Source organism: Chrysochloris asiatica, unplaced genomic scaffold (assembly GCF_000296735.1).
Source record: "Chrysochloris asiatica unplaced genomic scaffold, ChrAsi1.0 scaffold00056, whole genome shotgun sequence".
NCBI classification, from domain to species: Eukaryota; Metazoa; Chordata; class Mammalia; order Afrosoricida; family Chrysochloridae; genus Chrysochloris; species Chrysochloris asiatica.
Genome location: NW_006408574.1, coordinates 10,869,098 through 10,875,591, shown reverse-complemented (window position 1 = coordinate 10,875,591; position 6,494 = coordinate 10,869,098).

Below are 6,494 nucleotides of genomic sequence, written 5' to 3'. Positions count from 1 at the left end.
AAGCTTTCTATGATGATATTTCTGGCTATTCCTTTCTCTCCCCCTCCAGTGTTTATTTTATAATATAATGTGTGGAAAACCAAGATTCAAAAGACAGCCAAGCATCTTAATATTATTCCCCGCTTTTCCCCATTCCAACCATGTCCCAAACTCTGTATCCCAGAGCCCTGTTGTTCCAAGATTGATGGGCACATTGGCTGTCTCCATCTTTTTGCTATTGTAAATAGTGCTGCTATGAACATTGGTGTGCATATATCTTCTTGTGTTGTGGCTCGTTTTTCTTGTGGGTAAATACCAAGTAAAGGAATTGCTGGATCATAAGGTATTTCTATTCCCAACCTTTTGACAAAGTGCCAAATTCGCCGCCTCTCTCCCTCTCTCTGTGGCGTGGGTAAACTGACCTGCCTGATGATCTTGCTGAGATCTTAAGCCAGGTCAGGGAGATTTGGGGGGGAGCTATGTAGTTTCTTGTGGCTTTTTTTTCAGGGTCCCCCCTTTTTTTGTTCCTACTGGATAAGCCGCTTTCCAAATGGGCTGGCCTTAACCCCATCCTCTAAACTCTGCAGTTGCTGGAGCAACCTGCCATCCTGTGGGCGAGAGTCCCAAAATGCCCGTTTTTTTCCCTAACAGCGTTATTTCTCAAAAATGCGAGTTCAGGAGACCGAAATACTAGATCTTATGATAATTCAAAAGCTGTGAGTCTGGTATATGAACGTTTCCTTCATGAGGTCCCCCTCCCTTCTCACCGGAGCTTTCCCTACCTCACTCTCCTGGCTGTAGCCCGGAACCAGAAAACCTGTGCCTAATAATTTTTTCAATATTTATTTCCTTATCTTTTCTTGTAATCTCACCAAAATGATGATGATTATAAGCTAACTGAAAAAGATTGCATCCGTACTTGTAAATATAAGCTATCTAGTACTGCTGGTGTGGTGCTGTGGGATAATGCACTGGAACTCAAGGTCGGTTTGAACAGCAAGGATGGTGGTTCAAACACAACAGTCACTCCTTGGAAACCCTACACAGGGTTGCTATGAGTTGGAACCTACTTGGTGACACACAACCACCACAACCACCAGTTAGTTAACCAGGCCTTGATAATGATAATGAAAAGTATTTAATTAATGTAAATGACTAAGAAATAGCTCAAGAATGTTAGAGTAGAAATATTTGTCCTTTGAGTAAAAGGGCTCTGTAATTATAAAGAAGGAGCCCCTGGTTGTGCATAGGTTAAGTGCTCTCTGATAACGGAATGGTTGGTGGTAGGAACCCCCAAGCTGCTCTATGGGAGGAAAATGTGGCCGTGTACCTCCATAAAGATGGCAGCCTTGGAACAATGGAGCCATGTGCCTCCATAAAGATGGCAGCCTTGGAACAATGGGGTCATGTGAATCCATAAAGATGGCAGCCTTGGAACAAAGGGGCCGTGTGCCACCATAAAGATGGCAGCCTTGGAACAATGGAGCCATGTGCCTCCATAAAGATGGCAGCGTTGGAATAATGAAGCCATGTGCCTCCATAAAGATGGCAGCCTTGGAACAATGTGGCCGTGTGCCTCCATAAAGATGGCAGCCTTGGAGACCCTGTGGGAAACATCCACTCTGTCCTGTAGGGTCATTATGAGTCAGAATCTACTCAACAATCGTTAGCTTGATTTTTTTGGTAATTAAGAGGTAAAGTTTTAAATTGTCAATAATATCAAGGATAATTGAGATACATCTTAATACAGCTTTTTTTTTTTTCTAAGTTTTTATTGTAATTTGAGTGAATGTTTACAGGGCATATCATCAGTTTTATATTCATATACCTTTTTTCATTATAATGATTATAATCCCCTCCATGTACCATCAGATAACAGTATTTCTCTCTATTCATATTGGTGGTGGTGGTTATGTGCCGTGGAGTCAGTTCTGACTCATAGCCACCCTGTACAGGGTTTCCGAGGCTGTAAATCTTTACGGGAGCAGAAATCCTAATCTTTCTCCTGTGGAACAGCTGGTAGTTTCGAACTGCTGACCTTGTGGTTCGCAGCCCGATTCGTAACCACTACACTACCAGAGCTCCTTTAGTTCTTTTTAAAACAAAACAAAACAGAACAAAAAACACTCAGGTATATATAATAATTTACACCACCAAAGAGCAGATTATGCATGTTCTGCCTCCTGGCCACCAGCTCTCAGTCTCTCTCTTTTCATGAATCTAGAGTCCTCAGGTGCTCCCTCTCTCCATGTCCCCATCTCTGCTTCCATCTCTGCCATTGTTGCTTATCTGGACAGGTGCTGGGAGCCGATGAAGGTAGAGGACAGCTTCGATTTGCCACTTGACACAGTTCTGGTAAATAGTGGAGTGGTCTTGCAAAACAGATAGCTCTCAGAAGTTGCTTTCTACCTTCTCTATAGAGTAATCTTAATTTTACTTATAAAAATATATAATTTGGCCATATTCACAGCTTTTAACTATGAATTCTACAAACCTTAGGAAAAACTAGCTTAGTAGCAATTGCTTTCAGCCTTGGTGGATTGAATACAAAGAGAAATTGTGTAAATTACTCCCTTTCATTAGAAAACCTAAGTAACTGCATTTGTGAGGCCACAAAAGCAGATAGCATTTAGAATCAAGCTGACCTACCCCCATAGGCCTCACCACATTCAGTCACTAGCTAGAATTCTCAAACCCCTACATACAGGCACCTGCGTAAATAAGCAGACAATAATGAACTTAAGTGAAGGATAGTTTTGACTTAATAATCTACACTTCTTGCAGCAAGTAGCCAAGTTGGGCTTTATGCCACATAGCTTCCAAGTGATTTAATGAATACCTTTATTATAAAAATAATAGCACATTATGTAGGATAGGAAGTTTATAATCTTTTAGTAGAAACAAGAGGAAACAGTTTTATATCATACTGAAAAAGAACATGAAGGTCAGTCTGAACATCACAGAGCATTCTTGTTAAGGTGGTCTAATGACCAGGTGAAAGAATGTTGTGACTAACTGTGTAATAATTCAAGAAAAGAGAAAAGTGTCAATGCATGTACTGTGTAATTTTAAGTATAAAAAATAAAGACTTGCTGAGCTGGGCTGGCAGAAAAAAAGTAGAAGCAGAGGCAGGAGAGAGCAGGAGTAGAGGTAGAAGAGGCAGAAGGAAGCAGAAGTGGCAGAAGAAGCAGAGATCAGGAGGGAGGAAGCAGAGAGCAGACAGCAGAGAGCAGAGGGCAGACAGCAAAGAGCAGAAACCAGAAGCAAGGGCAGAAGCTGGAGAGACTAGCCGGACAGCACAACAAGCTGAAAAGCCTCTCGAATTGTTTTCATTTCTTCATCTGACGATTCCGTGTATTCGCTCGTGTCCCACGACCCTCGCGGAGAGCCGGTCTCCCAGCAGACAGGGTCCTGCATTCTGCTTGTGCTCCTAATATAGTTTTTGCAAAGCCAATTTAATAGCTCTACTTTGATTTTTGCCTTAACACACACAATCAGGAGCAAACAATCAAGTATGTGTGTAAGTTTGTGTTTAGCAGGAGCTGCATTGATCTAGAATTACTGCTGAAACCCGGGTCAGCACCAGGGAAAGAAGGTAATACAAATGAATGGGCTGGTGGTGCAGAGGGTTCAGGCCCAGCTTCATTGCACAGCCAAACAAACCCTATGTAAGGTCTTTAGCCAGATCCTCCCTTGGAGAGGGACCCAAACCCACTCATGGTGAGCCGTGGTTAGACTAGGTCAGGAACTCTTGGCTAGCGTGACTGCATATAAAGAGAAAGAAATACAATTCCAGACTCTGGGGTAGTCTACACACCAGTCCTAGACACTAGGCATCTGTGGACCCATCAGGGTACCTCCCAGTCATTTCTTCTCCAGACCCACCAGGGCCCTGAACAGTCCATGCAGATTAATAGAAGACACAGGTCTAAGGCCTCAGACTGGGCCTGATTCTGCTATGTTTTCTGTTCCTTTTCTCAAGTTCACCCAAGGCTGCAGCCTTAATTCCAGCGCTGGCCAGCAGTCAGGTAGAGCATTTTAGTTCCTCGATGTCTGGACTCTTCTCTTCCAACCTAGTGTTGTGTGTGCTGTCAAGTCAACTCTCACTTGAAGTGACCCTGCATGACAGAGTGGAATTGCTCTATGGAGTTTCCTATGTTGTGTTATGGTGTTGGAGGAGAATATTGAAAGGGCCATGGGCTGCCAAAGGACCAAAACATCTGTGTTGGAAGAAGTGCAGTCAGACTGCTCCATGGAGGTCAGAATGGCAAAACATCATCTCTCATACTTTGGACATATTGTCAGGAGGGACCAGTCACTGGAGAAGGATATCATGCTTGGTAAGGTGGAGGGTCAGAGAAAAAGAGGAAAATCCCCCAGCAAGATGGATTGGCAAAGTGGCAGCATCAATGGACTCAAGTGTGGCCACAATAATGAGGTTGGCCTAGGACTGGGCAGAGTTTCGTTCTGTTGTGCAGTGGGTCACTGTGAGTTGGTACCCACTTGATGGCTCCTAACAACAACAGGCAGGGTTTACAGGAACAGATCACCAGGTCTTTGCTCTTGGTGATCTGCTGGTGAGTTAGACTGCAGACCTTTCAGTTAGTAGTCATGTGCTTAGCCATAGTGTCACCAGAGCTCCTTTTCCTAAGCTACTAACACAGTAAAATTCCAATTCTAATTCTTGTCTCCCATCCCCTCTCAGGACAGACTCCAAACTCCTTGATAAGACAACACAGCTGTGCAAGAGTAAACTTGTGTACTCAGGCGCATTCCAAACAAGTCCTCCCATAGGAGGAACTGCTTGCACCAGCCAAACCTAACAACCAATGACTCCCAGGACCTGGCAAACATGGTCCTGCTCTTGTTCAAGCTGTTCCTTCCTCTTGGCTGCCCTTCCTCTCCACTTCCTTGTCTTTATGGAAAACTTCTCTGTGTCCTTTAAGACTTTGCCCATGGTTCTTCTCTGTAACTGAAATTGCTTCAAGGCCACGTGGTATGTTCTCAGCTCCTTGAAGGGAGCGACCACAGCACATTCAGACTTGGTTCCCCCCTTCATATTTCAGCCCCAAATATTACCTAGTCGCTCTTCTTGGACTTTGCCAACCCTAGAACCTTTCATAGCAGACTCCCCACGGCCTGGAGACCTCCCCCCATGGTCCTACATCTTGATCTCCACAGGATTGGCTCACTCATCACTCAGGCATAAGTTCAAATGTCACCTGTGCCCAGGCAGTCCTTGCAGCCCCAGTTCGAAACAGCCTCCTCCCCCCGCACCCTCACATCTTCCCCATCATTCCATCTGGTTTTATTTCCATTGAACTATTAGTCTCCATCAGAAATGGTCTTGTTTCTCCCCATATTTGCTTGTTCTGTGCCTCTCCAGTTCCAAACCCTCCCTAGTGCACATCTTACCTGCCTGGGATGCAGGCTCTCAGTCAGCTCTCTCACTGGTGTAGTCAGTTCCTTCCATTGCTGTTCCTGTTGTTAGTGGCCATTAAGTCGGCCCCTACTCATGCCCACTTCATGCACAACAGGACAAAACAATGCCCTATCCTGCGTCATCCCCATGATCCATTGAGGGTTGGATCACTGTGATCTACAAAGCTTTCATTCTGCCAAAGTTGCCCAGTACTTTCTTCCTCATTCATCTTAGTATTGATGTTGTTGTTGTCAAGTGCCATTCAGTCAGTTCTGAATCATAGTGACCCTGTATAGGGTTTCCAAGGAGCAGCTGGTGGGTTTGAACCGCTAGCCTTGTGGTTAGTAGTTCAACGCTTACTTTACAACACCAAAACAGGACTCCAAAATGAGTGTATTATATGCAGTTTGCACTTGAGAAGAATGGGTACTAATAAGATTATTTTTATCTGCTGCACAAGACCTTTTTATAGCGTTGAAGAGCAAAGATGTCAGTTTGAGGACTAAGGTGCGCCTGACCCAAGCCATGGTATTTTCAATAACCTCATATGCATGTGAAAGCTGTACAGTGAATAAGGAAGACTGTAGAAGAATTGATGCTTTTGTGTTTTGATGCTTGAGGAGAATATTGAAAGTGCCATGGGCTATCAAAAGAACCAAGAGATCTGTCTGTGTTGGAAGAAGTGCAGCCAGAGTGCTCCTTGGAGGACAAGATGGCCAAACTTTGTCTCTCACACTTCGGACGTATTGTCAGGAGGGGCCAGTCGCTGGAGAAGGATATCATGTTTGGTAAAGTGGAGAGTCAGAGAAAAAGAGGAAGACCCCCCAGCGAGATGGATTGGCAAAGTGGCAGCATCAATGGGCTCAAGCTTGGCAACAATAGTGAGGTTGGCCTGGGACCGGGCAGTGTTTCGTTCTGCTGTGCTTAGGGTCGCTATTAGTCGGTATCAACTCATAGCACCTAACAACAACAACATAAGCATTTTCAGTGAGTTTAAGGAGTCCTGGTGTGACACTGTAAGGTAAGCATTGAAATGCTAACTGCAGGTCAGCAGTGCAAACCCTCCAGTTGCTCCTTAGAAACCTTATACAGA